The following is a 10587-nucleotide window of genomic DNA, read 5'->3' as shown; positions in this document are numbered from 1 at the left end:
TGATGCTTTCTTATTTGGTGTAACATTTGAAGTGTGGGGGGGGGGGGGGTGAAGAAATAAGGAGAACCTTACCATCTAACTAAGGTAATACCATTACTTAGTCATAATACTTATAAAGCCTTGGACTAACAACCCATTTACCTCAAGGTATGTTAGTGACTTATGATCTTTATATATGTAATCATGATTTTATGTAATATCCTCGATAACAACTCTAAAATTTCCATAACCGTGTAACACAAATCTAGGATCGGCAACCATTGACCTTAAGGAGCTTGGTTAAATCTAGCCTCACCAACTCATCTTATTCTCGTGTGCATGTAGAGGTAAAGTATCTCTCCCAAATGAAACAATAAGTAATTAAGCCTTATTTTCCATTACAAAGGCATGAGGAATGATAACTAACCTTTGAAGAAAGAGAGGGATTGCTTTTTTGGATTCCTTTTGCGCTTGTTTTTTATTCAGTTTCGCAATAAAGCTACTTGTTACTCTTTTGGTCAGTTTCTTATTTTCTTTTTTGCATTATTGTGTTAGTGTGATAATGAACAAGTCAAGTGTTAATGACAAAAGGAAAGAATAAATTGAATGATTTATCTCTTTTATTCATGATATTATGATACTCTAATTATCCCAATGCATATAATTATGAGATAATGGCCATCATCCAGAAAGAAATAAAAGTGCATGCCAATTCAAGAAGTTGAAATGACAGATCCTACATGATTCCTCCCTCTCTTGAAATGGTCAGTCAAGAGAATAGAAGTGTGTCTTCTCCCTTTGTTCCACCAAATTTCTCTCACAATAAACAAAATTTTTGCATATTCCTGCAATGGGTTGTGATGACTACGAGGTTCCTTAAACTCAGTTCCCTTTAACACCTCAAATGGTGGAATAGAAGGTGTTGCAATAGGAAGTAAACTCCATTCCCCTTCACCTTTGTCAAGACCTCTAGATACACTTTCAATATATACCCTTCCTTCAACTCAATATGAAATTTTGTTTTTTTCCACTTCCTTTACATACCCTCCCCTCAAGGGAATCCTCATAGGAAGAGCTTGTGGTTGAAATATTACGACAACAAAATTGGTACACCATCTCTTTATAGGGTTTCAAGGGAGGGGTATTGGAAAATAACCATCTTATCCCATATAGCCCTTAAGAGATTCTCAACACTTAAATGAAATGACAGACTGATAACTAGACCTAAAGATATATCTCAACATTCAAGGCCAAACCCAAATAGAAAGAATCATACCATTGATTAAGCATTGACAGTGAGTTTTGGTAAAATCAATGACCTCCTCTCAATATCATGACCTTGTTTTTAGCATTCTCAAATGGAAGGTTTAAAACCCACATTAAAAAGGGGATATTTTCACCTTAGCGTTTGCAACCTTTGTCCAAGACGAATCTATCTAATTTCCTAGCTTGGATATGTCAGGTCTTGGATTTCTAGAGTACCAATCAATGCTTTTGAGGCCAATTCCCTAGATCCAACTAAATTTTGGTCCTATTGAAAAGGAAACTTGAAAATTCTTGCCAATAAGAGACATTTTCCCTTCCTTTTGATTGATTTACAATAAACCTCAGTGCCTCTCCTTTCTTATATTCCTCTTCCATTCTCCAACAAAAAAATCATTAATCATATATCATAAAAAATTTATATAGGTAAACATTGCAACCATTTTCCTCAACTTATGAGTACCTTTACACCTCAACTCATGCAAATAAACCTATCTCCATAGTACAACCCATTACACTTTAAGATGGTTCTAATTGTCTCCTCAAAACACACCTCACAAGTCTTGCCTCCTTATCAAATTAATGAAGGTAGTTACACACCTTACAACTCTGGCCTCTAAAGAGGAAGAAGCAGAAGAATATCAAATTAATGAAGTTAGTTTCAAGGATGAGAGCGGGTCAAAAATTATTGTTATTTTTATTTGGGGATGGCGCAAAAGGTATAGGGTTGAATTATGGAGCCTTCATTTGAAATCGGTCATTAAATTGTGATTCTGTAGGTGCCGGTCAAATATTATTGTTATTTTTATTTGGCGATGGCAGGAAAGTTACAGGGTTGAATTCTGGTGCCTTCATTTGAAATCAGTCGTTAACTTTCGATTCTGCATGTTCACAACGTCTCACTATGAGGTAGAGTTTTGCTTCATTTCTTTCATTTTCTTTGGGTTTTCTATTGGGTGGGGTCATTGAAGGGTAGGTTGCAATGTATTCTAAGTTTGTGTTGATATTTATTTTATTTACAAAGGTTAAATCTCCGAAGTGGTTCAAAGGTCGAATCTTTGGGCTTCCTTTCCCTATTTTTCATTTCCCAAGAGGTTGAGAAAACCCCAGAGAGCACGATATTGTTGGCAATCCTTTCTTTTATTTCTTGTGTAGATAAAGTTTAGCCTTTATGATCTTTCAATTTCTACATGCAGTTTTCATTTGTGTATTTGTTACTAGATTATTTCCATTTAACCTTGCAAACCAAATGGGTAGTTGCACTTTCCCATGAGATCTTAAATCTCCAGACCTCTCATTCTTTTAGGGTTCAACCTAACCTAACCATGATGCATTTGTAATTCTACAGCAACACATCCATAGTGGAAAATATATGTTTTGAGCATCTGGAGAAACTTTGGTTGAGTCAAGGGATTCGAGGGTGATGAGGGGTATTCAATAGGTCAAATAAGGATTCGAGGGTGATGAGGGGTATTCAACAGGTAAAATAAGGATTCGAGGGTACTAAAAGAGAATTCTGTTGATTTCATGGGTACCTCTTCTAGAGCATCCTTTCAACAAAAACAACAGCAAATGCCTCCACCTCAGCAACAATATAGGACTCCTAGTCTACAAACCTCTCTTTCTCTTGCATCATCTAAAGCGTGTGGATCAACAAACCTAGGAGGGCCTATTTCCCATCCTGACAATGTGTGTGAGTCTCCCTCAGAGAGTGAAAGCTCACGGGAAACATGGCCTATTGAAACCCTAGACGCGGAAGAAAGCTATGTGGTTTGCACAGAGCCATAGGAATGGGATTTATTGAGAGATCAGCATGCAGACATTCAAACAGATGAGTGGCTATCTCACTCCACTTTCCTATCATGCACTGATTTGTAAGGTGGAAAACTAGGCTTGCATGGGAGGCACAACAAAGTAGTTAGTACATGTGATGTGTTTGTCAAAAGGTATTAGCGAGACGTAGTGCCCTGGATTATGGCGAGTGCAGTAGGGCTGGGAAGAATATCAACAAAGTGTTTGTCGAAAGGTGTGAATGAGATGTTCTCATGGGTTATGAAAAGACTAGATTATCACGCTAGAGGAGACAAAACATGGCCCACTAAGCATACATGCATGAACGGCCAGAGAAAACAGTAGTATATAGAGTACTCAATTGAAATTAGATCTTGCTTCGAGATGTAGTAGGGGGAGGGCTTGATGTAATGGCAAAGAGAAGGTGTGAACAACGAAAGGAATTTTTGGAAGATCTGAAATCAGAGCTTTGGGTGATCCTTGAAGGCACAAGAGGTCTTCAACATAGGGAGGAATTTACCCTTTTTCAAATGCTCATACAAGGCAGGAGTGATCTTACACCCACATCCAAGGCACACAAAGTTAAGCTAGAAGTATTCATTACTATAAAAATAGGGACTCAAGCCTTTTAACATCTAGATATCAATGTCACTCAAATGGTCCTCGTTGAGATATTTCCCACAAACAATGTAGAAATATAGCGTGCCAGAGTCAACTTCCAATGGATGATTGTAGCTGTGAAATTTGTAGCACCAAGAGTGGATGTTGTAGCCTTTGCATGTGTGTTATTTGCAGCAAATTTGACTTTGAAGTGAATACCTGCTAATGGATGGGTTGTGATACTTGTTCCCACTTGACACACATAGATTCTGCAATCCATGTCAGACAAATAAGCATGGGTACTAGTCTTAAGTGTGGTACAGGGTCATCTGAAATGATTTTCAGGTGTAGGGCCTTTAAGAGGATACTAGAACTATTAGGGTGGGTGAAGGATGTATTTCAACATTGTGGCCCTGATTGGGATAGGGAAGCTTTCATGAAGGAATTTGATTGTGTTTAGAGGATATTTCATGTTGAAGAGTCCACTGCCCCCATTTATTTCTCCCACAACAGCACCTCCAAAATCATGCTTTAATCAATGAACCAATTCAAAAAGGCAACAATGGTATGATTTCTCAATGGGAGAATTGAAATTCAATGGAAGATCCAACCTAAGACCTCAAATGGCTACTTCATGCATCCTTTCATGATCTAATATATGATTAATTGCTCCTGGAAATACTACTGAATGAAGGTGAAAACCCCACCCCCATTATATATTGGCACCGGGATACCATGCTAATTTGATCTAGGACTAATTAGTCACTTGTCAGCTTTCTTATCATTGCCAACGTCTCTGTGCCCATCTGGATTGGCACTATACTCTATTCATGCTTCTCAATAAATAATATATTACAGGCTATCCATAGGTGAGCTTAAAAACAGGAAACAAACAAGTCATCCATGGATTCCTCACTTGTCTTACACAAAAGACATCTTCCAGGACCCCCTTATCCCAAGTTAAAATTTTGTTGTCTAAAGCTAACCAGTGAAAGATTTTAGCTTTAAGAGGAATTTCTAACTTTCAAACTAAGTGCCACCATGGGGATCTTTCCCTCATCATTTCTTCTTCCATATTTACCTTGTATTTGAGGTTGGCAATATATTCATCAGGTCCCTCATTTTTTGACCACTTAAATTAGCTCATCTTGTTTAGAAAGTTTCTTGCCTAAAATAAATTATGAAATGGTCACCTAATGAACATGGTCTATAAACACCTTTTTTCAGTCATGGAGCCAATAAAATTTGAGGCTGACTATAACTTCCACGTGTCTGACTGTCCAGTTCAGACTGCAAAAAACACAAGATGAAGAACATATATAACAAAGGAATATAAGCCAAAGAAAGCTACCTACCCAACCAAAACTTCGAGCTAGATCATTGCCTGTGCCAAGAGGAATGATTCCAACTGGTGGGATTCACTTATGACTTTCTAAACGAAGTTCAACAATGCTTCCCAGTATCCATCCCACTGTCCCATCACCTCCTGCTGCCTGACCAATATTATTAGAAAACATTCATCGATTAGAATTTCTCCTTGACCTGGCAAATTTGAATTTTCAACTAAAAACTTGATCAACTGAAAATCTGCATAGTTTATTTGGAATGATTGAAATAGTTGTCTCTCTACGACAAACTACTTACCATAATGTGTATTCTGTCACGGGTTTCTTTAGCACAATGATCTCCAAAGCTAGCCAGTTTTTCCAAACAACCTAGACCATGACGAAGAAAATCTGAGGGTTTAACTTCTGAGAGATCAAATACCTATCCATGACCCATAGATAATTAGGGGAACAAATCATGATGATTTTCTAAGAGATTAATAGTTGTTCACTGATACTAGAAGATAAGTAGAAAGAAAGAAAGAAATTATTTTAATGTCCACAAATGACCAAGTTAAATCAATTGGACTCAAAAGTACATAAACAACAATGTCAATGCAGGAATGCTTAAGGCATCTCCCAAATGGAAAAACAACCAAATGTCACAAAACAAAGCAGTGAACTCAAAAACCCTAGACAATGAAGCAGAGACCAATCATTTGCAAAACAAGAAGAACCAACACTCCTGTAGCAGAGAAGAATGAACGGATCAAAAGGCCAACGAAAGGAAAGATGAGATTTATTACCAGCATATGGAATAACGTAATTTTGAATAAGCTATGTAGTTATTAACCATGTCTTAATTGTTATATATTAGCAATTCCTGGATGACCAATCTGGACAAAATCCAGCAGGTAGAATCACAACTCTTACCATTACTGTAAAATTGTGATGAAATGCATTTCCTTAAGTCTTAACCTACCCCCTATAATTAACTACATAGAAAAGTAAATCAAAAAATCTGATAAGTATAGATAGCACCAAAAACTAACTAGCAGACTTTCCATTCTTGATGTAACAATGCCTCTAATAGGCATCTCCTGAAAGGAAAATAACAAAATATCACATAATAAACAGGTAAACTCAAATAGATAAACCCTAGACCATGAAGCAGAGACTGGTCCTGTGCAAAAGGAGAGGAAAAGCAAGCACTTCTTTAGTAGAGAAGACTGAACAAATCACACGTAACGACCAAGAAAAAGAAACAAGAGAGTTATTGCAAACATATAGAACATCGTAGTTTTGAATAAGACATGCATTTATTAACCATGTTTTATTATAGTATATACCCAATTTCTCATTAACCATTCTGGACAGAATCCAGTGGATAGAATCACAACTCTTACCATTACTGTAACATTCGAATTGCCTGTGCCTTCTAAGAAAAAATGAGGCAGTGCATTTCCTTGCATCTTTATCCAGCCCCAGAATTACTTGCATAGAAAAGCAAATCACAAATTTAGATAACTGTAGATAGTACCAAGAACTAGTTGCCGACTTTCTACTCTTGAAATGGCAATGCCTCGTACAACTTATTATGCCCATCCAGTTAATTCCTTGACATGGTTTGTGCATTTGTTTTTCCATGTTACAATTTCAGTGTAAGCTCAGATAATATATGATATCATCAGTAACATAAGGTTGACATTTGAAAATTTAATCAGTTATATTTGGATAAAACTCAGTGCTTAAAAAATCCTGTGTTAAGATGGATCTATGCCACACTATTTTATTATTATATTTTTTGACATTGTAGTAGTCAACTTTTTTAATTTTCTTTTTTAAATTACTAACCTCAACTTTTTATGTTATTTGAGTGTTACACACAAATGGATGGATGGTCGTGACACATCTCACTTCTATTGGTGCAATGCTTTTACATGTTTTGACCAACCCTCATTATGGATTTCCATGACCTTCATAATTCTACTGCCCTTGACATAATGAGACCCCATTTGCACCACTCTCAAATGTTTTTAAGCTTCATGGTCTATCTGATCACTAACCTAATAGTTTGGACAAGTTCAATATATTTTATTCTCAATACCAATATTTGTACTTCTGAAACACTTGCACAACATCAAACATTGGCATTTACCCAAAAATCATGTAAACAAGAAAAATTTCAATTATCTAAGGAAAACATTATTTCATGAGCTAGCTGCCTACTTTATGCATGAGGAGAACTTACAAAATAAGATGGAACATTGATGATATCTAATGTAAGAATGGAGGTATAAGGAATGATAACTAAATCCTACTCTTGCAAACTAATCAAATGTTGGCCTAGGAATAGAAAACCCTAAATTCCATGAGAAACTAGAATTTTGTCTTTTTGGGGTTGCATAGGAGTTCTTTCCTCAAACCATGATCCCTGAAGGAAGGAGTGAGGCCAAAACCACCTATTGATAGCTTTTTGATGTTCCTTTATCTCTTCTAAACTACTGTTGAAGTAAAGCACAAATGGAAGAAAACTAATAAGAAAACTAATCAAATCTACACTACTTGCAATGAAATAATTCTAAAGGCAATTCAACCATTAATCTATGAATTCAATATAAGCATACAAATACAAGAAGAGGAGCCTTTTCTTCTAGGGTTGGGCCCTAACCCAAGTGCTTCAACCCTCAGAGTTAACTTGGTGCTATATCAAGAAATTTCTCATTCTCATTATCAAAACATAAAATTACATAACAATGTCTTCCACAAGTCTTAAACTTGAAATTGACTAGTGTTTCTACAACAAAAATTCGAATCCTAATGAGGCTCTAGGACTCTTTATTTATAAAAATAAAGTCCCCAATGACTTCCTTAAATCTAGGGAGGCTTGGCTCCCAAACTTGTGATAAACTAGCTCTTTAATTGTCACTTGCTCAGCTGCCTTTTGATCTCCATGACTTGGTTGCTTGTACTCCACTCTAGTGTGTTTAATGGAGGAATATTCGAACGAGGGAGGAGTAAATGAGGAGGATATACCTCCTACAATATCTCCTCCTTGTCTCATTCTAGTTTCAGCCCTTAATTAGCCAAAATTCCATGATTTTCTCTTACAAACCTACAATCAATGCACATTAGTCCACTAGGCATAATATCTCACTTTGACTCATCTCATTAAACAAAATATAATCAAAATATGTAATAAATTGTGATAAGAGTTGATTTTTCTAAGTTAGGAGGTGGATTAAGGTCCATATAGTTACCCAATGATGAGGCTCATCATCACCCCCCTACTGAAAATTTTTCTCATTATGTGATCAACTCAATCAATATCCATGTCTTTCATTGCTCTAGTGGCCTCCCTGACATCCCATGCTTCTTCTATAGTTTCCTCTTCCTGTGCATAGAATCCTACCTTCCTTTATATTTCCTCCCACTGCTTTATTTCTTCCTCTTCCTTCCTTCCTTCTAACATCCCTAAGAGCAAGGGTGGACTGAGTCTCAAGCCAATCGAATTGACTTTGAGTCTTTGGAGAGCTTGCTTTTATATGGTTTCTTGTTTAGTGCTTCTCTCATTCTTTGAGGAGAATGGTACTCTATGATTTTCAAAATGTAGGGCAAATTATTCCATCTCCTTTGGAAATATTGCATGTTGTCATCCCTTAACAGCTTGAACATATCCTCAAAGTGTGTAATTTCTTGCTCTTGGGAAGCAAGGTATCTGGGTGCAAGTTGAGGGTCATTTGCAATCAAGTTATGTGTGTTGATGACAGCCATTGGATTAGACTGCTCAGCTCTTATCATGAGAGGCTTTGTTTCTTCCCTTGCCATTATTTTCTTCATTTTAGTAGCCCTTTCTTCCTCATGGTTCATCCATGATGCCAAAGCCATCAACTATAAGTCCCCTAGTTTTGAATTAGGGTCCCACACATTCAGATCTATTAAGGCTAAGTTATGTAGGTATAACTTAGACATCTTAGCCCTATCCTCCAATGTGCTTTGATCACAAAGATCAATGAACTATCTATAATCCTAGAATGGCATAGTGCCTCTCTATGCTAGAGTCTTGATTTGGAACTGCAACCACTGTTCCTTAAGGTATAATGCATAGGACTTAGCTGGCATCCTGCACTAGATTGCCTCTAAGGATAGACTGGCCATGGATGCCAATTGATTCTCTCTTTCTTGTAGTTGTCCTTTTAACCATGCATTTTCTGCCTCCAACTGAGCTTTCATTATTGCTTCTCTGTCCCTCAGGCTACTCAGTTCTCTGCCCATCTCTTTAACTTTTTCCTCCATGTGACCTATGTCCTCCACCCCTTTGGATTTGGAAATCTGCATCCATCTATGTGTTCTTTCCCTTTCTTTCTCAAGCTCAAAGAATAATGGGATGGAATTTTTTTTTGGAATGACCCTACCCCCTTCAATAAACCTATAGTAGGAGTCAAGGTTAGGTTGAGGACTAGGTTCCCTTAGCTCTGGATCCTCCTTCTTTATTTCTTTCTGCATACTCCCTTCTTTATCCAAATTTTGTGTTTCCTATAGGTTTAGTAGAGTTTCCTGTAGGATTTCCTCTGCTTCCTGTAGGTCCTTCTGTGTATCCTGTATGATGCCTTTTCCTTTGGATGAGGCAGATCTAGTGATAAGCCTTCTAACATAAGTGATAGGAGACTTGGGGGAGGCTTGTCCTGATGATCCTTCTCCTTGAGTTTTCATAAGAGGAGCCATCTTCTCCTATTGTTTGGGTGAGTCTTCAATAACAATAGGAACCTTGGTGGGAGTTTGAGGTTTTCCCTGCCTTATTCTTGTACTTTTTCTTGTCCTAAAGTATAATGGAGTTTGTCTCTATCTTTTCCCTTTTTGTTTAATAGGGGTACTAAGGGCAGTGAGGGCAGTTGCTGCCACTTTCTCAATGGATTATGGAGATACCCTAGCTGATTCCTCCTTGTCTTCTACCTCCTCTTTTCCATTCCCCCTCTCATCTTTGTCTTTCTCCTCTTCTTCTCCCTCTAGTTCCTCACTTTGTTCATCAGTTTCCTCCTTTGCATCTTCTTCTGTCTCTTCACCACTTTCCTTCTCTTTTTCTTCCTCTTCTTCCTCATCTATTTCCTCTTCATCCCTCTCTGTTTCTTCTTCCTCTTTTTCAGTTTCTTCTTCATCCTCCTCAGTTTCTTCTTCATCCCTTTCATTGGCAGTGGGGCTCTTGTCATATTCAAGGGCTTTTATATCTCCCTTTGTTTGCATGTCTCTGAAAGTTGCCCATGTGATAGGGATTCTAAGGTTTTGGAGGGAATCTTCTATGATAAGTCTAATTAACCCATGATGGGCTAGTTGTTGATGGTTTCCTTCCTGCACCTTCATGCTCATATCTATCACTGATTGAAGAAGGAAGTAGGGGATGTTGAGTCTGTTTTGAGGAGGTGTGTCTGCTCCAAACCTCAATTCTTGAAGAAGCCTAAAGTGGTATCCATATACCACACTGTACCTACCTTCACATGAGATATACTTTATAAGGTGGTAGCTAATTTCATTCCAAGGATAGGGTAGGTTTTCTCTTCTCACTCCATTTTTTTCTTCCATGGCCTCCTCTCTTTCTAAAAATAATTTCTTCTTTGATGTTTGGCTATTTTCC

At 37.4% G+C, this 10587-nt stretch overlaps 1 pseudogene; it reads left to right on the top strand.

The window, feature by feature from the left end:
* The first annotated feature begins 2769 nt into the window (after nt 1-2769).
* Nucleotides 2770-4168, top strand: LOC149148459 (OBERON-like protein pseudogene; annotated as a pseudogene).
* Nucleotides 4169-10587: the final 6419 nt, after the last annotated feature.

Source organism: Pinus tabuliformis, chromosome 9 (assembly GCF_031772625.1).
Source record: "Pinus tabuliformis cultivar Carrire ecotype Pingquan chromosome 9, CPIR1, whole genome shotgun sequence".
NCBI lineage: Eukaryota > Viridiplantae > Streptophyta > Pinopsida > Pinales > Pinaceae > Pinus > Pinus tabuliformis.
This window is presented reverse-complemented; position numbering and strand designations above follow the sequence as displayed.